This window comes from Mesoplodon mirus (genome assembly GCF_964341445.2).
Source record: "Mesoplodon mirus genome assembly, chromosome: 4".
NCBI classification, from domain to species: Eukaryota; Metazoa; Chordata; class Mammalia; order Artiodactyla; family Ziphiidae; genus Mesoplodon; species Mesoplodon mirus.
In genome coordinates this window covers 116,474,290-116,497,166 of record NC_138979.1, presented here as the reverse complement: position 1 = coordinate 116,497,166, position 22,877 = coordinate 116,474,290, and the positions used below count along the sequence as shown (strand labels likewise).

The 22,877-nt window shown below is 36.9% G+C and overlaps 1 long non-coding RNA gene across 1 annotated transcript in view; it reads left to right on the top strand.

Annotated features, from left to right (window-relative positions):
• LOC309803566 overlaps positions 1-18,153 on the top strand; it is a 47,833-nt gene extending 29,680 nt beyond the window's left edge. Inside the window, exon 3 of the long non-coding RNA XR_014293969.1 lies at positions 18,076-18,153. This is a non-coding gene — a long non-coding RNA (uncharacterized lncRNA). The remainder of the gene's footprint in view (positions 1-18,075) is intronic.
• Positions 18,154-22,877: the final 4,724 nt, after the last annotated feature.

The following is a 22,877-nucleotide window of genomic DNA, read 5'->3' as shown; positions in this document are numbered from 1 at the left end:
TCAAGTTTAGTCAAGCTGAGGGGAACATTAAGGTCATCTTAGCCAGATACATTTATCAGTTTTCCTTCCATATTTGTATGCTTAGACCTGATGCCCCTGACAAGCTTAGATCCTGCATTTTCAGTCACCTGTTGAATACCTCTAGCTGAGTATTCCATTTTCACATCCAACTCTTCATGTTTAAAACCAAATATTACCTTTCTTTTTTTAAGTTGAGATATAATTGACACACACTATTATATATACTAGTTTTATGTGTACAGCATAATGATTTGTTATATGTATATATTTTGAAATTATTATCACAGTAGTTAACATCCATCACCACACACATAGTTATAATTTTTTTCTTGTGATGAGAACTTTTAAAGTTTACTCTAACTTTCTAGTATGTGGTACAGCATCGTTAACTATAGTCACCACACTGTACATTACACCTCCACAACTTATTTATCTTTTAACTGAAAGTTTGTACCTTCTGATCACCTTCACCCAATTTGCCCATTCCCTCATCCCCCTACCCCCGCCTCTAAACTACCAATCTGTTTTCTGTATCTATGAGTTCATTTTTTGTTTTTTTTGCCAGTTTTATTGAAAAATAATTGACATATGTCAATGTAGAAGTTCAAGGCATACAGCATGATGGTTTGAGTTACATATATACTGAAATGATTACCACAATAGGTTCAGCTAAATCCACCTTTTCAATATAGATACAATTAAAAGAAAAAAGGGAAGAAATTTCTTTGTGATGAGAACTCAGGATTTACTCTCTTAAAAACTTTCATATATATCTAACTGCCACATTAGGTATACTCATCATGTTGTACATTGCATCCCTAATACTTAAATATCTTATAACTTGAAGTCTGTACCTTTTGATCACCTTCTTACAGTTCCCCCTCCCACCAACAACCCTCTGCCTCTGGTGACCACAAGTCTGATCTCTTTTCCTGTGAGTTTGGTTTTTCTGTTCTATTCTTTTGTAAGATTCCACATATAAGTGAGATCATACAGTATTTATCTTTCTCTGTCTGACTTATTCATTTAGCATAATACCTTCAAGTTCTATCCATGTTGTTGCAAGTAGTAGAATCTCCTCACTTATTATGGCTAAATAATATTCCATTGTGTGTGTGTGTGTGTGTGTGTGTGTGTCTATACCACAACTTCTTTACCTATTCATCCATTGAGAGACACTTAGGATGTTTCCATGTCTTGACTATTATAAAAAATGCTTCTATGAATATGGGGTGGCAGATATCTCTCTTTTTAAAAAATTTTTTTAAAGGAACATTTATTTATTTATTGGCTGCATTGGGTCCTCGTTACTGCGCAGGCTTTCTCTAGTTGTGGCAAGTGGGGGCTACTCTTCATTGTGGTGCATGGGCTTCTCATTACAGTGGCTTCTCTTGTTGTGGAGTGTGGGCTCTAGGTGCACATGCTTCAGTAGTTGTGGCATATGGGCTCAGTAGTTGTGGCTCTTGGGCTCTAGAGCGCATGCTCAGTAGTCATGGTGCACAGGCTTAGTTGCTCCATGGCATGTGGGATCTTCCCGGACCAGGGCTTGAACCCGTGTTCCCTGCATTGGCAGGTGGATTCTTAACCACTGCACAACCAGGGAAGTCCCACAGATATCTTTTTGGGTTAGCATTTTTGTTTCCTTTGGATATACTCCTAGATGTGGAATTGCTAGATCATATGGTAGTTCTATTTTTAATTTTTTGAGGATCCTCCATACTGCTTTCCATAGTAGCTGAACCAATTTACAATCCTACCAACAGTGCACAAAGGTTCCCTTTTCTCTCCATCCACTCCAGCATGTTATCTCTTGTCTTTTTGATAATTGCCATTCTAACAGGTATAAGGTGATATTTTACTGTGGTTTGATTTCCTTTTCCCTAATGACTAGTGATGTTGTTAGAGCATCTTTCATGTACCTATTGGCCATTCATGCATCTTTTTTGGAAAAATATCTGTTCAGGATCTTTGCCCATTTTTAACTATATTATTTGTTTTTTGCTCTTGAGCTATATGAGTTCTTTATATATTTTGGATATTAACCCTTTATCAGATTTAAGGTTTGCAAATAGTTTTTCCCATTCTGCAGGTTGTCTTTTCACTTTGATTTTGTTGTTGTTGTGTGTAAGCTTTATAGTTTGATGCAGTTCCACTTGTTTATTTTTAATTTTGTTGCTTGTGCTTTAGGTGTCATGTCCAAAAAATCATTACCAAGACCCATGCCAAGAAGTTTTATTCCTGGGTTTTATTCAAGGAGTTTCACGGTTTCAGGTCTTACATTTAAGTCTTTAATGTGTTTTTAGTTAATCTTTGTGAGTGGTGTAAGATATGGGTCCAGTTTCATTCTTTTACATGTGAATATCCAATTATCCTTGCACCATTTATTAAAAAGTCTGTCTTTTCTTCACTGAATGTTCTTAGTTCTCTTGTCAAATATTACTTGACCATGTATGCTTATGTTTATTTCTGGGCTATCAATTTTCTTCTATTGGTCTATTTGTTTGTTTTTATGCTAGTACCATACTGTTTTGATGACTATACCTTTATAGTATAGCTTGAAATCAGGAAGTGTGATGTCTCCTGCTTTTTTCTTCTTTCTCAGGATGCCTCTGGCTATTCAGTGTCTTTTGTCACTTCACATAAATTTTAGGAGTGTTTTTTTCTACTTCTATAAAAAATGTCATTGTAATCTTGATATTGCATTGAATCTATAGATGGCTTTTGGTAGTATTGACATTTTAACAATATTAATTATTCCAATCCATGAACATTAGATACCTTCCTTATTTGTGTCTTCTTTGATTATTTTCACCAGTATATTGTACTTTTTTGAGTAGAGATCTTTCACTTTCTTAGTTAAATTTATATCTAAGTATTTTATTGTTTTTGATGCTATTATAAATGAGATCAATTCCTTTATTTCTTTTTCAGAAAATTTGTTATTAGTGTATTGAAACACTACTGATTTTTGTATGTTATTTTGTATCCTGCAACTTTACTGAATTCCTTGATTAAATTTAAGTTTTTTGGGGGTTTTTTTGGGGGGGAGTAAAGTCTTTAAGGTTTTTTGTATATAAAATTATGTCATCTGCAAATAAACACAATTTTGCTTCTTCCTTTCCAATTCTGCATTTCATTTCTTTTTCTTACTTGATTGCTCTAGCTAGGACTTCTATGTTGAATAGGAATGGAGAGAGTGGGCACACTTGTCTTGTTACTGATCTTAGAGGAAAAGTTTTAACCTTTCACCATGGAGCAGGATATTAACTGTGGACTTGTCATATATGGTCTTTATTATGTTGAAATATGTTCCTTCTATGCCTAATTTGTTAAGAGATTTTAAAAACATATGAATGGGTGTTAAATTTTGTCAAATGCTTTTTCTGTGTCTATTAAGATTATCACATTTCTTTTCTTTCATTATATTAATTGGGAAGTATCACATTGATTGATTTGCATATGTTGAAACATCCTTGCATCCCAGGGATAAATCCTACTTGATCATGGTGAATGATCCTTTTAATGTGTGACAGAATTTGGTTTGCTAGAATTTTATTGAGAATTTTTGCATCTACGTCATCAGAGATATTGGCCTGTGCTTTTCTTTTCTAGTAGCATCCTTTTCTGGTTTGGGGATTAGTATAGTCGCGGCCTTCTAAAGTGAATTTGGGAGTGTCCCGTCCTCTTTGATTATTTGGAAGTGTTTGAGAAGGAGTGGTGTTATTTTTTCTTTGAATATTTGATAAAATTCACCAGTGAAGCCATCTGATCCTGAGTTTTCCTTCATTGGGAGATTTTCAATTACTGATTTAATCTCCTAGCTAGTAATTGAAATATTCACATTTACTATTTCTTCCTGATTCAGTCTTGGTAAGTTGTATGTTTCTAAGATTTTTTTCCATTTCTTCTAGTTTGTCCACTTGGTTGGCATATATAGTTGTTCATAGTAGCCTTTTATGATCTTTGAATTTCTGTGGTATCTGTTGTAATGTCTCCTTTTTCATTTATAATTTTGTTCATTTGGGTCCTTTCTCTTTTCTCCTTGGTTAGTCTGGCTAAGGGTTTGACACTTCTGTTTATCTTTTCAAAGAACCAACTCCTAATTTGGTTAATCTTCTCTATTGTTTTTCTGCTCTCTATATCACTTATTTCTGTTCTAATCTATTATTTCCTTTCTTCTGATAACTTTGGGCTCATTTTGTCTTTTTCTAATTCTTTAAGGCATAGAGGTAAATTGTTTATTTGGAATCTTTCTTGCTTCTTAATGTAGGTATTTATTACTCTGAACTTCCCTCTTAGAACTGTTTTTAATGTATCCCACAAGTTCTGGTGTGTTGTGTTTCCATTTTTATTGTCTCAAAAGAATTTTTTATTTCTTTTTAATTTCTTCTTTGATCCATTGGTTGTTCAGGAGAGTGTTGTTTAATTTTTTTTTTTTTGAGAATTTTCTGGTTTTCATCTGTTATTGATTTCTAGTTCCATGCCATTTTGATCAGAGAAGATACTTGTTATGATTTCATTCTTCTAGAATTTGCTAAGATTTGTTTTGTGGCCTAACAATTGGTCTATCCTAGAAAATGTTTCATGTGCACTTGAGAAGAATTCTCTGTGGATGAGCTACCTATGTATCTATGAGCTTTTGATTTTTATTTTAAGATTCCACAAATAAATGAGATAATATAGTATTTGCTTTTCTTGTCAAACTTATTTTACTTAGCATAATGCCTTCAAGGTCCATCCATGTTGTCCAAATGGAAGAATTTCCTCCTTTTGGTAGCTGAATAATATTCCACTGTGTATATGTAGAGAGAGACCACATTTTCTTTATCCATTTTTCATTAATGAACACCTTTTTTGTTTCCATGTCTTGGCTATTGTAAGTAATGCTGCAGTGAACATGGGGGTTCAGGCATCTTTTCAAGATAGTGATTTTATATTTTTCAGATAAATACCCCAAAATGAAATTGTTGGATCATATGATAATTCTATTTTTAATTCTTTGAGGAAGCTTCATACTATTTTCCATAGTTATTATACCAATTTACATTCCCACCATCAGTGCACAAGAGTTTCCGTTTCTCCACATCCTCACCAACAATTGCTGTTTCTTGTCTTTTTTGATATTAACCATTCTAACTGGTGAGAGGTAATATCTTTTGTGGTTTTAATTTGTAATTATCCTTCTCTTCTTTTGAAATGTTTTTACATTTATTATCTCCTTTTCATTTTATTTCATTTCATATCACTGCTTTTATTAAGTAAATGCCATTTTAACCATTTTCCAACCTTCATTCTTTCCTACTCAGTGGTCCTCTGGTAGTCTTCCTAAAATACTACTTTAGGAAATCCTTATCCTACAAAACCTTCAGTGACTCTCCATTGTCTGCATGGTCATAATAGTATCCATTCTAGAACTGGAAAGGCTCCTTAACACTCAAGTTAGCAAGACTTCATAATTTTATAAAAGACCCTACTGGTTTTGTCCACTTAACATGACTGGAGAATTTTTAAAGTTGAAATAATTAAGTAAGAAAAATAGCAATAGGAGGAGAGTGTGGCCCAGATTTATTGGAATGGAGGCTTTACAATGGCATAAGTGATATTAACAAAACCAAAGAAAGAATTTAAGAGAGGAAGGGAATATCTCCATCCATGGTCTTTAAAAAACCCCCATTAAATCAGATATTAGAATTTAATCTTTTTGTTGCCCCCAGTCCATATGGGCTTACTCACCTTCTAATGTTTCCTACTGCCTAAACCAAAAGCAACTTCTGTCAGCATATATATATATATATATATATATACACACACAAACAAAACTGGGAGCCTATCTTGCAAAATGACTCCTAGAAATTTATTCATTGGTCAGTCTAATCATATGACTATGAGATAAAATTACTCACAGATTTGCCTGCAAGCAAGGAGAGGGTGGTAAAACTCAGCTACTTATGCTTCAGTGAAGAGAAAATTCTAGAATTACTAATGTTCCTTGCAGCATCAGTTGGGATTACAGATAGTCATGGAAGAAAACATGTAATTCAGAGAGAAAAGTACTTCTGTTTTTCTGCTGAGCTAACTCCTCTGGTATTTTTGTATTTTAACCAGGGCATTTTTTTGGTTACAATATTAATTTTTATAGTGAAAATCAGGATGGACATGCCGTTCTAGGCACTCAGAACACAGAGGCCAAGCTTCTCCATATGTATTTATGTATATGGGTTAAATATTCAAAGTAGGCCTATGGATAGTCAGCATGAGGAGAAGGATTCACAGAAACTAAATTGGTCAGTGTGTAACTACGTAGCTCCATTTAAGGACAAGAAGCCCAGTAGATCTGGAAGTACTCCCAATTCTGTCAGTATAGAGGAGTTATCTATTCTGAAATACAGACATAACCTCATTTTATTGTTTCACTTTATTGCACTTCCCAGATATTGAGTGTTTTACAAGTTGAAGATTTGTGGCAACTTTGTGTCAAGCAAATCTGTCAGCACCATGTTTCCAACAGGATTTGCTCACTTTGTGTCTCTGTGTCACATTTTGGTAATTAGCACAAAATTTCAAACTCTTTCATTATTATTATATTTATTTTGGTGATCTGTGATCAGTGATCTTTGATGTTACTGTTGCAAAAATTTTCAACTTTCTGAAGGCTCAGATGGCTCATTTTTAGCAATAAAGTATTTCTAAATTAAGGTATATACATTGGATTTTAGGCATGATGCTATTGCACACTTAATAAAGTATAATATAAACATAACTTTTGTATGCCCTGGGAAATCAAAAAATTCCTGTGACTCATTTTATTGTGATATCCACTTTATTGAGGTGGGTGATCTGGAACAAAATCAATATCTCCAAGGTATGCCTATAGTGATATTTTATTGAGTTTTTCTAGATATGGAATCAACTATAATATCTAAACCATTTTGCATTCATTAAGCAGTGATATATTATATTTTAATATATTAGACACATTTAATATACTATTATATTAATTCAGTTTTTCCAGTCTCTACACATTTGTTCAGAGTTTCATTTTCATAAAACTTCCCACATTTTCTATCTGAACAAAATCCATGCTTTGTCAGTCTACATCAATTATTGATAGGAGGTGAATTATATGGGAAAATGACATTCATTGCAAAGTCTAATGATTGTAGCAGTCACCTCCAGGATTTCAGTATTTCAACTAAAATGTGCTATTTTTAAATACTAAAATACTAGTAACATATCACCAAAAATATCAGGAATTTTTTTTGTTTTTGTTGTTTCATATTTTATTATTGAATAGTTTAGGTAATGTAACTACCCCAACAAATAAAGCCTTAGTCTTAGTGACTGAATTCAACAGAAGTTTATTTCTTCATCAAGTAAAACCCATTTGACAGTAAGAATGTCTTCTAAGGTCAATCCAGGCATTGAATCCAGCTTGCTGGTTATAAGAGAGAAGGTGGACAAAGCACACCTGCTTCTTAAATGTCCTTACCTGGAATTAACACAAAGCAGTGAGAACTAGTCCCATGATTCCATTGGGTTTCAAGGGACCTGGGAAATGTAGTCCCTGTCCAGGCAGCTGCTGCCCAGCAGCAATTCTACAGCATGAAATAGGATCATAGATCTTTGGTATCCAGTTAGCTATTTCTGCCACAAATACCTTTATTTAAGTGTTTTAACAAAATGTGAAAACTCAGTTATTTACAGCTTAAAATCAAAATCAGTGACTCATTGGAATTGTGCAAAAGGATACACATTTGCATAAATTACAGGTTTAGTTAGATATATAGTTACCCCTGTATAGTTGTATTACTGAAAGTTTGTACTGGAAGAATAGAAGCCTTCCAAAACTAGTATTGAAATTGACATAGGTTATTTTGCAATAGAATTTCCATCTACATGAGATAAAACTGAAAAAAATAAAGAAATTTAATTTTTAAAATAATATATACTATCTATTATGAGTTTTAAAATGTTTTTTAATAAATATTTCATGCAAGTTAAAAAATAAGGGAGAGGTTATTTAAAGTTGGAATCAAAAGAAAAGTTTGGACCTAGAGCAGGGGTTGGGAAATTATGGCCAACAGGAGGAATCTGGCCCATAGGCTGTATCGTAAATAAAGTTTTATTGGAACAGAGCCATGTCTATTCACTTACATTGCCTATGGCTGCCTAGCAGAATTAAGTAGTATGCCCTGCAAAGCTGAAAATATATACTATCTGACCCTAAATAGAAAAATTTTGCTGGCCTCTGTACTACAGAAATAATTGCCTCTTCACCTTTCCACCAACTCGTGTAAGGTCAGGAACAGGTTTATCAGTAGCTAGAAAAATTTGCACAAAAATACTTTTAATTGAATAATGGCATGTTTGACCCACTTTGTTTTTAATCTCACCCTTAAAAAAAAGATCAAACAATATTATTTTCAGTTTTAATGACTGATTAAATTTCCTTCATTTTAGATAATAATTATCATTTTATTTGGAAAATACATTAATTATTTTATCTGCTAACAATTTGTGTTAGAAAGATAACATACTTTAATATATATTGTAAATTTATGCTTTATTTTAAATGTGTAATGTATTTATCCATTTTGTGTTTAAATTGTATTAGACATGTGTGTCAATAAAATATTTATAAGCTCTAGTCAGAGTATCTATTATTCTCATTAAGCTTCATTATTTCTAACACTGGAAAATTCCCATTATTCCATTGATATGGATGTTCGAATTAAAGGAGGATTAATCAAGTTACTTCAAAGTCACCTATCTATTTACACACCAAGTCTCTGAAAAACATACACACCTCCTTCAAGAATCTTCTGGACATGATTAGTAAATAAAAGCAGTGGGCACTGAATGACTGAAGTGTCTCTGAAGTCTGGGGATAGAAACCAGAGTAGAGTTGTCACTGTCTTCCCTTCTAGGAGGTGGATATGAGAAAAGCTGATCAGTAGTGGATGTTACTCACAGTGACTACAGGGACAAGTGGAAGTTCAGATTTGGATTTTAATTAACTAAACAACTTTGGAAAGGTGTTTCAACTCCTCTCTCTGAGCTTTCGTTGTATTCAACTATTAAAGGAGGAATAGACTAGTGGTTTCTCATATACTTTAATACTAGTGGTTTCTCATATACTTTAATGTAAGTTTTTAGATATGTATAGTTCGAGGCATGTTTGCTCTTATACGTGAATAACATAGATGACAGACAGATAGATACATAGATAACTCTTCCCTTATAACAGATGACTCTGAGAAAGGGTGATCAGTAGTGAGTGTTATTCATAACAACCATAGGAAGAGGTAGAAAGAGAGCTGGAATGAAAGGCAGGGCTTCAGCTTTCTAAAGTTCAGATTCTGACTTTATGTAGAAAGAAAAAAAGAAATAAATAAATAAAGGAAGAAAGAAAGCGGGCTTCCCTGGTGGCTCAGTGGTTAAGACTCTTCCTGCCAGTGCAGGGGACATGGGTACGAGCCCTGGTCTGGGAAGATCCCACATGCCGCGAAGCAAGTAAGCCCGTGCGCCACAACTACTGAGCCCACGTGCCACAACCACTGAAGCCCAAGTGCCTAGAGCCCATGCTCCACAACAAGAGAAGCCACCACAATGAGAAGCCTGCACGGTACAATGAAGAGTAGCCCCCACTCGCCGCAACTAGAGAAAGCCTGCACACAGCAACGAAGACCCAACACAGCCATAAATAAATAAATAAATAAATTTAAAAAAAAAAGGAAGGCAGGCAGGCACGGAGGGAGAGAGAGAGTCGGGGTAAGAAAGCCTTAGAACCCCACATTTCCACTCCACAATCTCCTAGAATATGAAATGCAAATCCAATAATTGAAGTAGAGGATGAGAGGTCTAGGTGCCCATTTTCTAGTCCATCCATTTTTTTTTCCATTGCTCTTAACACTCTTTTTAGGAATCTCGAATGGAAAACAGCATTTGAAAAATTACTTTCAAAAATAGTATCTGACCTTCCACTTTCTACATTGTTTAAAGTCCCTCTTTGTTAGTGAAGCATTTCTTGACTTTTTAAGTTCTTTTTCATCTTCTACCCCCCTCCCCCAGTTCCTGCAGTAGTTCTTCTGGTTCTTCTGGTTTTTTACCCTTTCATGCCCTGCATTTTGAAAGCTCATCTATGATTATACTGATTTCTTGAATTTTTATTTAGTTTTTAATTCATTTGGTCTGGTCCTACCAGCAGAGCGTAAGGCTCTCATTTCTCCCTGCCCCTACCACAGTACCTAGTATGGTGCCTTACTAACCACTGTAGTATGTTGATCCTTACAGAGATTGGAAGGAGGTATGTCTTGATCCACCACTCTGTACCATATCTCCAACCTGATGTTTGACGTGTTTGGTTTTTTTTGTTTTTTTTTAAATAAATTTATTTATTTATTTATTTTTTGGCTGTGTACAGTCTTCGTTGCTGCGTGCAGGCTTTCTCTAGTTGCGGCAAGTGGGGGCTATTCTTCATTGTGGTGCGCGGGCTTCTCATTACGGTGGCTTCTGTTGTTGTGGAGCACGGGCTCTAGGCACGCAGGCTTCTGTAGTTGTGGCACTCAGGCTCGGTAGTTGTGGCTCATGGGCTGTAGAGCGCAGGCTCAGTAGTTGTGGTGCACAGGCTTAGTTGGTCCATGGCACGTGGGATCTTCCCGGACCAGGGCTCGAACCGTGTCCCCTGCATTGGCAGGCGGATTTTTTTTTTTTTTTTTTGCTGTACGCGGGCTCTCACTGTTGTGGCCTCTCCCATTGTGGAGCATAGGCTCCAGACACGCAGGCTCAGCGGCCATGGCTCACAGGCCCAGCCGCTCTGCGGCACGTGGGATCCTCCCGGACCGGGGCACGAACCTCTGTCCCCTGCATCGGCAGGCGGACTCTCAACCACTGCGCCACCAGGGAAGCCCCATGACCTGTTCTTGAGCACAGGGAGTAGTTTAATTCCACACAGTTGAGTGCTGGAAAATATACCTCCCACCCCACTCCCCCCCTCCCCCCCCCGCCAGTAATCCTGTAAGATTTCACTTTCCGTATTATGTTTTACTTTAGTCAGAGAAATGGAGCTGGCTAATCAAATTGTTTAATGCCATGGTACCCTGTACCATTTGCCCCTTGCCTAGTACTTTCATTATTTTGGGGGGTAGTTATCTGGCTTACAAGAACCTTTAACAGTATCCATTGCAGTCAGGCAAATAAAATTCTTGCATTCTGCTACTATAAAGAATTCCGATAATTATCACTCATCCCTGAAAAGTGAATGACCCAAAACGGAGTACTCTACATCTTGAAATAGCAATTTTGTATTATAATAGGATTTTGCTGGAAATGTACTCCTAGGGGATTGTTCAACTAGGATACCCTTCAGCTAAAAATATTTCCTGTTTGGGTATTTGAAAGAGATTAAAGAAGATCGATAAATATAATGGCTATTCAAAATTTGGAAACAGAAACAGAAAAAATGTGGGTACATATGCGTGTGTGTTTTGAAATGATAAATTATATTTATGCTGGAGAAGATAAATGAACTTCAATCTCAAGATGAACCCAGCTAAGTTACATAGATACCGTGAAAGGTCTACTAAGCTGTCCTGAGTCTTATTGGTACAGTACTGTCAGGTGAGGCAAAGAAGAGCATATTTCAGCATTTGAAATCCCTCTAGTGACTAAATTGCTTATCTATAGTCATTTTTCAAAAGCCATAAAATCACTCGACATATTGAAAAAAAATGCCCCATTCTGGTAGTCTGGAAATATTTGTAGGGACCGAAAAGTTAAAATAAACTGTTGTCTTTATATAAGGTTGTTACCAATGCCTATTCAATAGTGCAGTACTCTGCATTTTTATTTCAGCAATGAAGATACATGATCTATCCACAACATCTCACTAGTTGTTCCTTAGTATGATGGCCTTTATTTATAAGTGATTGTGAAGAGAGCTATCGTCACTGACTAGAGAATAGGATAAGCTACCTGGCCCTTATGATGATAAAATGAACCTTGGCTACATTTAAAAAATTCTTATAGTAAGAGGTTTATATTTCTGGCTATGGTGAATTAATTTGTAAAGACTAGCCTTTCCTTCCATAAGAATCAGAAAGGCTGAATAAAACTAAGAGAAATCCATTTGAATGTATTGGAAAAAATACAAAGTCAGCAAGAACTAGAGAGACCAAGATCTTGGAGAAGTATTGGAGAGAAGGGAACAACAGAGAGGTGAGCCTAATATTCAGTTCCTTCCCAATGTTTACTCATTCATAGATGTGGCCAAGGAGTTGAAAAGCTAAGCAGAACTTTATTCAATCTCCTAAAGCTTGGGAGACCATAGTTGGAGTTAGGGACTGTCAAAGTGAGATGGCTGGGCTTCTAGTTGGGATTTCTAAAGGTGCATCTTATGACAGAAAGAGTGAGAGAGCCATGGAATATCTCATGAGAAAGAGCAAATCAGAAAATGTATCATCCTTCTTAAAACTGATACCTAGCTTTAATCAGCTCAATCACAGATTGGATTAATATGTTTTCTTCATAGCCTAAAAACACACATCAAGGGGCCTCCCTGGTGGCGCAGTGGTTGAGAGTCCGCCTGCCGATGCAGGGGATACGGGTTCGTGCCCCGGTCTGGGAGGATCCCATATGCCGCGGAGCGGCTGGGCCCGTGAGCCATGGCTGCTGAGCCTGTGCGTCCGGAGCCTATGCTTCGCAACGGGAGAGGCCACAACAAGTGAGAGGCCCGCTTACAGCAAAAAAAAAAAAAAAAAAAAAAAAAAAAAACACACATCAAAAAAAAAATTAAATCCTTGACAGAAGAGGACAAAATCTTTCAGACTCTCAAAATACTTCAACAGTTTTTCATACGCAGTGATTACTATTTGGTCAAAAGTTACCATACACAGCAAAAGACATTGCCAAATGACCAAAGATTATGGGCATAAAAGTGACAGTAGGAAGACACCCATGGGAGATACAGCTTTTGCAGTTATTAAACACAGAGTTTTAAATAACCATGACAAATATGTCCAAGAATATAGATGACAAGATGGGAAATCTATGAAAAAGAATCAAATGAAAGTTATAGAATTGAAAATTATAATAATCATAACTAAGAACTCAACATATGAATATAAAAAAGAGCCAACAAATCTTTGTCTATTTTTCTATCTTCCACCACTAGAATATAAGTTTTGTGAGAACTGGGACTTTATCAGTTGTTCCTCTGCAACATCTAAAACAATACCCGATAAATGATAGATATTCAACAGATATTTTTTTAAACGAAAGAATTAATGATAGCTTGGCAAGAGGCAAATAAAGTGACATACGCTTTTTTAAGGCCAGAGCTGTAAGCAAGGAGATAAGAAAGAAAAGACACGGGCAGAAATATTTGTTGGCAGACGGGCAGCAAAAGATGAAGATAGGAAAGAACTGCAGATTCATAGACAAGCCTTCACTCAATTTGTTCTCTTATTTGCCACTCTCTACTTCTCTCAGCTGCCCCCATGATAATGAGACTTTTATCTGGATATGGGGAGGAATGGTTGAAGGCCATCTGTGGTTATGCACCTGCTATACAATCATGGGCTACCCAGAAGAGAGAGTGAGTAACTAAGTTGGTTCACACCTCAGTAGGAGAAGATAGAACCAGTAAGTGTCATGATAAAGCTTTCCTCATTCAGATGGTGCTCTTCTCTGAACCTCTTGCAGAGGGATTGCAGGAAAATCCTTGGAATCCTCTACAGCCCAGGAGTTGCAGGAAAATCCTTAGAATCTTCTACATGAACTACTTTTCTTTCAAAGGACATAAGGGGTCTCAATTTAGGCAGCAGGCAATATAGTTTTGTAATACTTGTGTTTTCAAAATTAGACGGTAATTTAAAGGAGCCATAATAATTGGAAAAGAAAGCAGGGGTAAAAAAGATGAGGAAGACAGGCAGGAACCAAGTAGCTCAGGCAGTTTATAGGCAATGCTTCTAACTTCAGAGCTTCTAACTTCTATTACAGCTTCTCTAAATACCTTCAAATTAACAGTAAGAGGGAAAGAAAAGGATTAGCTTTAGCTACAAAGTAGTTAGACTATAAGGAAATGTTGAAAGCAAAAATATAAAAGGCTAAAGTTAAGTATCTCCAAAGAGCTTTTCCTATGTCTGTAGCACACACACTTATTTGAGAACTTTCTCCATTGACGTATAGTGATCATTGTTAGATGGGCTCACCAATTTAGCCTGCTGTTTGGTTTCTTTGCTTTGATTATCAGTTCAGTGTTAGTGTTGTCTCTGTGGGGCTGGTGCAAGACATCTACTCTGGATCTCAGCTAGGTCAAATTGCAAGAGTCTGAATGAGCACAGTTGAATAACAAATCCAGGTCCAGTGAAAGGAGAGATGTTGGGGGCCATTGGCCAGGAAGCCATTTCTAGAAGAGCCAAGAAGACACACCAGAATCCCAGCAATCAGATACATGAGGCACCCTCCTCTGGGCAGTCTGGGGTGAAGGCTAACTAGGACGACAACTGGCCAGGGGCAGGAGCTCAGGTCATACAAGGGCAGTTTAGAGCATTCTCCTTAATTTACAAACACTAGCACTCTGTGTTAAGGTCTAGGAATGACCTCTTCAAAGTCTGCTCAGAGGGCCCGCTTGCTCTTTAACTGTATATGTTACAGTACAAAAGTCTTATTGGGGAGTTGGGTCCTGTCTCAATCAGTCCCATTCCCAAAAGTGATATATAGAGCAATTAAAAGAACACTTGGAAGCCTGTGAAAATATTAATGCTTTCCAGAGTTTGAGTAATTATTTTTGCTTAGTTTATCTGTGGTTTTGCCTAGTCCCCATTATAAGAGATGTTGTTTTAATAACTGAGAACAGGGCTCTCTTCATTGAAGGATGGCAAAGAAGAAGGAGGGAGAAGTTAGTGACAGTGGCTTGAAGGATCATAGACAACCCTCTGTTAAAATTTTGCAAAAGAACACACACACACGCATACATATAAATATATACACACAGTGAAATACAAGTGATTCTGCTACAGCCCATTAGCTATTTATTTTATTCCTTTAAATCAGTGCCTTGCAATCCAGTAACACACTATGAAACTAGGTAAGGGGGCTGTTTTTTGTCACTCAGTGTGTCATGGTATAATTTTACCTATCATTATATCAGCTGAAGGTGGCATTTAGGAGTTCATTAGTGATTAATAGAGCCCTCCATTGCTCAGAGATGATCCCAGATATTTAAGGAAAGCATTTAGTTTAGATTGACAGTTCTTCTACCCTTAGAATGTCTCTAAAACAAACAAACTAAAAAGTTATGGTGACTTCTATTAAGAAATGTATATTTCATGTAAATTTGCCATAAGCGGTAAGCAGCCATGACAATAAGACATAGCTCTCTCTCTCTCTCCCAGCAAGCTTCATTTCCCTATCAAAAGAGAGCAGTGCTTGCAAGGTCTGAGTAGAAGACTCCTACCATTTTTCAGCACCGTCACTCTCTTTTTATGTTTTGTTCATAATGGCAACTGTCTGGCTTGATACATTGGTTCTGATGCTTTCACCTGCTTGTTGTCATTCAGGTGCTAAACGAGGTGGATGAATATGTATAATTCTTTCAAGAGTGCATTAAAATGACCCGTCTTGGCATATTTTATGACATATCCCAAAATAATCCCAGATTATTTTGTGAAGTTGGCATTCCAGTTATACTGGTTGGCTTTTGATAGCTTGCCAACTTCCTCTGAGCATATGATTAATCAGTACAATAAAATGGGACACTCTAAAATGCAGGATTGATGCATGGGTAAGGATTTTTAAATTTTCATTCCTTTATCAGTCATTTGAGACAGTTTTAGTGGCTCGTTACCGGAAAGTATTTTAGGAAATCTTCCCCTATTTGATCACTGTTGCCAGTATTGTAAGCCTCTCTGGGGAGAAACGAATCTTTTGATTTTGATAAAGTTTCTTTCTTCCAGAATGAGGATGAAGTGGTTTCTTCTTTGAAACATTGTCAGGTGTCTTTTGATAGGTAATAGAAACCAATAGCAGCTGGGGAAACTTAGGCCAAATTAGTTAAAAGGCCTCTTGAGAACTAAGTGCAGGATTAAAATTGGAGAAGCCTCTTCTGTATATGCCTCTAGCAGGCTACCTGGGTAAACACATTTAAAGTTGGAAACCTGCAATTGTTTTCATTAATTCATTTATTTCATAAATTCTTAGTGAGCCCTATATGTCAGGGTCTATGATAGAAATGATGATACAAAGTCAATAGAGAGTCCCTGTCCTTAAGATACTCATAGTTTAGTTGTGGAGAAAGATAGATGAATATATGGAAAACATGCATTCAGTCTTAGAGCATCAAGTTAAACACAATCTTTCTGAGTTTAAGGGGTGGAAGGAAAGTGTTCACAGAAATCAACTGATAATCATTCAAACCTGAAAACTCCACTTTCAGTAAATGCCTTAGCAAAGATCATGGCTTAGTATTGATGACTCTAAACTAAGAATCAGCAAATGCATACTAGACCAGCTCATGTAGAAAGAAAGAAAAAGGTATATATTACAGAAAAGAGGAGTCAGGTCGGACTATTATTCTCTTAGTTACATCATTTAAAAGTTATTATCATTTCCTTACTGTGAAGAATTTGGAGTTTCATTTAAGGATACAGTATATATCTTTCAAATTTGGTTCTCTTTAAGTATGTCTATTGGAGTCTATACAATTTTCTTTAATATTGTTAAACCATCTTCGGAAAATTATTTTTGTCGTCTTTATACAGTGCCAAGTTAAAGAATCCTTTAGCTATCGTATGTACATACTGGAACCTGGTGAACAGCCTTAACTAATAAGATCAAAATTCTGGTTCCCAGTGGCACCTCTGGCAGAATCCCATCTCACATGGGGAAGGCCAAATATTGCCAAGGCAGGGACAGAGTCACTATGGTTTTCCATTCCTAACAAGTTCTCTTAGTGGGGGAGAAATGAAAGAGGATCCACAGGAGTGCAAGAAAAGATAGGAGAAGATTCACAAGTTTCTGGAATTTTAGGACAGTTTATCATATTTTGCTGCTTCTCAGCAGAAGTAGCAACACTGATTCACCAAGGCAGTGTTGTATGTCTCTTCCAAGATCTCTCTGTGTTCGTCTTTATTCCTACTATGGGCAACAGGAAGGACTGATTGTGTTGATGAAATTCTTAGCTCCCTCTAATTTCCATCTGTCCACAGAATCACCCCCAATAAGCATACTATCTGAGTAAAACCATATTTATATGCAAAGTTTCCATACAATTCCACTACCCATTCCTCTCCCTAACTGAATTTGGTCCCTAAGTGCCCCTTGGATATTTCTGCTTCTTACATTTTATTTTTTGTCCCCAGTCAGAACAATGAATGAGAACTGGATAGGATAAAACATGGAAGGTGGACAGTTACCTGCAAGGCGTATTCTCTCTGTGCTCACCTTCCCTAACTTCAATGGATTTCATAGGATAAAATGAACAAAGAGAGCAGCCCGTGAAGGAAAAACAAGTCATCAAAAGACAAATTTTGTGAACAATAATAGGAGTTAGTGTTTAACGCTTACTAGATGCCAGTTACTTTTCTGTTTGCTTTAGTACACTAGAGCACTAATCCTTAGCTTATTTAATTCACCTTTGCACCCCCAGAAGTAAAGGAGCCAATATTTGGGCCTGGGTAGTCTGACCCTGGAGCCATGTTCTTCTACCTGAAGAGCAAGCTCTTTTTCATCCTACCATCTACTCTCTCAAGCAATTCAAAGGGGGTCCAAAGTGGCAGCTTCAGCTTTAGATGAGGGGATGCTTTTGGACCCCTTTCTCTCAGGGCTTTGAATTTGACTGATCATTTGATATTTAAGAAGGAGTCCGTGCTGGTGAAAACAAGTTGTGTCTAGGAGACAGGAAAGGCTCTATTTTCTTAATGCTCTGTTGAATGGATTACAAAGTTAACTGTCTAACTGCCAGTTTTATAGACCAAAACCCAAAACTCTGTGATGATTATGAAGTAGCTTGAAAATATGGAATAGGACTATATGTACCTTCACGTTGCCTTCCAGATGTCAGTAGATTTAGATGAGGAGCTCCTTGGGGACAGAGACTCACTCCCTGCTTGTCGAGGACCAGTTTATCAACACAAAATTAATTTCATCTACAGCTGTTCATTTCATGGGGAGACTGAGAATAAGCAGATAATCTCTGCAGACTTCCAAAGGTAAGATGCTACTGAATGTTTGATTTTGTTTTTCACAAAAAGTAATAAATGGAGGTACCTAAAATTAATACACAATGTTTGAAACTGAAACTTGGAGACACCTTTGATAAGCAGAGGCTGACTTACTAAAAGCAAATACATGGGGTTCCAAACAAAGCTGAGAAACAAAAGCCTGGGTTTCTCTGCCCAGTTAGTTACGTTGTGAAAGAAGCAACCACAAGTAGTAAAACTTTTTTTTTTTAATCTATAGGGAAAAGACGTCTGATACCAACTATCCTCAGCTTTCTAGTCTTTTGAGTTTATTTTCCAAATCTATACTCTAAAGACAGCCAAGAATTCAGAGGAAAAATGTGTCCAGGGAAGAAATAAGTGCATTGGGGAATTGAATGAAAATGATAAAAATCATTCACACTTCTTTATTGAAATAATTAAATATAAAGTGGAGTGGAGAGTGGCAGATGAATTCTAATAGTTATTAAATTGGCACTTAGGAGTTATCTTATCTGCATTGCCACAATTCAAAACTCCCACAGTGTTTTCTCGCAGTCCGCATCATATTAATTTTGCCTCTCAACCACCATCTCGTTGGTGAGCGAAGTAGTTAGTGTGCATGGGGAGGTGCCCAGCTCTCCTAAAGGCGTCTGGTCAGTAGTAATGCCATGCCTCGCGAAAATGGCATCCTCGTCTCTAGTGCACTGCCTTCGGGGACCCTCCCTTCGCTTTTTTGAAAAGAACAAATGTTTCTATTTGATATGATGGACGGTCAGGGAGAAGGGGTGGGGCTGGAAGTGCATCAGCCCCACCTCCTCCTGGGACGCACGCGGCAGCCGCCATCTTGGGAGCTTGGCTTGCTTTCTCCGTTTGAGAAAATCTTGGAGCTCGATTGTTTTCAACTCCACCTCCAAAAGGATCTGGCTGTCCGCAAGTAGGTTCTGTCTTGTATGTGTATTTTCAGGGCCTCGAGTAGTGCGTGTTGTTTGCGCAGAATACGTGCTGATAGCCTATCTGAACGTGGATGTTTGTGATAAAATTATTCCTCCTGTAGTATTGTTTTAGTACACTTTGTTTCGTTTCATAGAGAAGAGAACATTATTAACCCAGGTTCTCCAGCCAATCAAATTATTCTGCCTCTGGTCATAATCCTTTCTTTCTTGTTGGGGAAATATAATGAAAGGTGATTCCAACAGTATAGAGGTTCTTTCCAATCTTGACTCTATGAAGCAGTTTTTTGTTTGCTTTTAGAGTATTCAGTGGGAAGGCTGGATTTGAGGAGTGAAGATTTTGCTGGCTGGAATCCTTTCTATCTTCTTGTTCTGCTTGAACAGCTCCGGCCAAAAAAAAAGGAGGGGGGCGGATATTAACTACGTTTAACCTAAGGCCAATTAGTAAATTAATCGCTAGGGAAAAAAAAACAGCAAATAGAGACGATAATAAGAAACACCATCTATGGAACTAACCTATAGCCTCACCCACCCTTTGTCTATCTGTGTGTAATTTAATTGTCACCTGAAATTACTCTTGTTCATTCTGAAAGTATTGTCATTGTCCAGCAGAAAGTGATGAATGCTTAATCCTTTGGATCACAGTACTGAGGTTTCCTTTCATACAGTAATTTCCCTTTGAGGGTAGGGGATGTGATGTAATTTTCAACCATTAAAATCATAGCTTTGAATATTAATTATATTGTCTCTCCAGCCATCCAGCCAGTGATCCAGTAATACTATGAGAGGCCATGGAAGGTTTTATTTTGTGAGGCATTGCCTCAGAGGTCAATATAGGAAATCATAGCGGGCTTCCCTGGTGGCACAGTGGTTGAGAGTCCGCCTGCCGATGCAGGGGACAGGGGTTCGTGACCCGGTCTGGGAAGATCCCACATGCCGCGGAGTGGCTGGGCCCGTGAGCCATGGCTGCTGAGCCTGTGCTCTGCAACGGGAGAGGCCACAACAGTGAGAGGCCCGCATAGACATGAACATACTGGTTGATTTTTCTCAACATCAACTTTGTATGCATATCATTACAACTACTTTACTCAAGGTGTCATTCTCTGCTATTGTTATTTGACATACAAATCGTCCTGTCTTGTCTATTAATCTTAGTTTCTGGCCAGACTAAGCTGGGATTCAACCAAGAATAGATTTTCAGTTGCCATTGAAACCCCAGACTTTGATTTCCATATTCTGATCTACCAAACTGTAGCCCAGACTGAGAGGCTGTGCCTCTGTCACTCAATAAAATGGATATTGGAGAGATGTCAGATTGCCCAACAAGACTTTTTAGAATGAGAAGCACTAATTTCAAGGTTTAATTATTTTTTAATCTGTAAAATATCTCTTGGTATTTTCGAGTAGTGCCAAAATATGTTACAAGGTATCAGTTTTGGCACTCTTTGACAAAAGGGCTAATCTGCCCTAATGTAAAAATATGATCCTGAATTACTGGTAAGATCATCTGTATTTATCAAATTAGTCAGTTATTTACTAAACCTACCTTCTTGCCTAGACTTGATGGACATGGCAGTAATTGTACAGGCTTCAGAGAGAACAAAACTGTAAATGTCATAACAGAATGAAAGATGTAACACCAAATGGTGTGATTAACTAATGAAACTGCATTGCAAATGGGAGTACAACAGGAAAATCTCTGCAATATTGTGAGAAAAAATTAATATGGATAAAACGTATTAAATTCTACAAATGAGAAGAAAAAAAGTTGTAAGAAAAAAACTTAAATTCTAGTACAGGAAAATCAGCTTAGTGAAAATTGAAAATGCATGCAATAAAACTAATTCAGGTAGGATATTAATCTTGTGTAAAAAAGATGAATGCATGTTAAAGCCTGATTGTAAAATATTAATGTGCTAAACTATCATAAAACTTCACATATGCCCTTTAGCGATAGTATTGTTAATGATGATAAAGACTTATTTGCAAATTCTTCTTTTATGAAGTCTGGAAAGAGAAAATCTGAAAAACGACTAATGTAGACATCTACTGTGTGTAAAAGATAGGAAATGGTGGAGGTTAATAAGGTTCAGGGTAACCGGTCTCTTGACATTTAATTGTGTGACCATATCAAGGACCCTCTGCAATCTGTGAGTGAGGTGATTCAGGGTAAACAAGTAGGGTTTGCACCCTGATAAAACTGGGGTATTCTTAATTCTGTTCCTAATATGCTGATGGCCCAGAATGCTCTTGGAATTACACTTACCTTGGTCCACTCTAAAACTATAAGGCACCTACATTCTTAGACTTTCTCTTTCCACTGAAGCCCTATTTATGGAAAGCAAAGAGAATTTGTATCCGGCCTTATTTTGCTTTTGTGTTATTACATTACTGGTTCTGAATTGCAGGGCTGGATTTGCTGAAATTCTGTGATAGCTCAGAGCACTGTTTTTGTGTAATAGGGAGAGACAGCATTATACAGCAGGAGGAACTGAACTAGATTGTGAAATCAGCTTCACCTGAATGCTTGTAGCACTTACCACAGAATGTTGATTAGTTTACCAAACTTCTCTGGGTCATGCATACTTCATAGGAAAAACACATAAACACACAAAAAAGAATAATAATAACCTATTTGCATGCATTTTGTGAAGGTCTATAGTGATGTATCTAAAGTTTCTGTCATGCTACATGTGGTCAAATGTAATACTAATTATTAAAATGCTTTCTGTTACTAGGGTTTTGTCTGCTTAGAAAGTTCTACTATCTGACCTCCCACACAGTTCAAGATTCATTCATCCATTTTTATGTAACTGGAATGTTTTCCCTCTTCCCCTATGTTTAAGTAAATTCTATTTATGTGTTAAGGTCCAGATTACATCCCACTTCCTCCATGAGGCATTCGCTAACTGTTCCATCACACAGTGATCAATTCTGGACTTTGTTCCTTCTCTGGACTTTTGTAATAATTATTGTCTCTGCATTTCTGGTTGAATCATGTTTTATTTTCCCCTTGATAGCAGGAACGATGACTTGTACTTCTCTTGTATCTCACCTTCCTCACAACCCCCTAAAATATTTAGCATGTTACCACAGTCTGTAATCTCTTAATTAATTAAGAGATAAACATTAATAAAACATGGTTAGCATGAATAAGCTTAAGACATGCTCCTGTAATCATGTTGTTCTGAATACTATTTGGATTAAACCATCAATAAATATAAGCTTTTGTAATATGATAAGATGTTTCTAGATTAGATGAAGAAGCACCTTGGACATGATAGATTAATAGATAGAAAAAAACCCAGACAATTAAATGAAGTTTACCTTTCTCATTTTTAAGACTTTTCAGACACTGGCTTTGGGAATACATGAACATACATTGGCAATGATTCAGTTGTCCATTTCACTATATAGATCCACATTTTGGTTTCTTACCTAGGATGTATGTTCTCAGATACAATGAGATTTAAATAATCTGATTATGATGCCCAAACCTCTCTTTTTTTGTTTTTTAGGAACGTTTGTTAGTGGAGGGCATTGGGAGCTGTATTAGAGTACTCCAGAGAAACAAAACCAATAAGATAGATTAGATAGATGATAGACAGATGATGATAGATAGAGAGAGAGCAAACTGGCGATAAGAAGGGATTTATTATAGAATTGACTCACTCAGTTATGGAGGCCAAGATGTCCCAGGATCTGC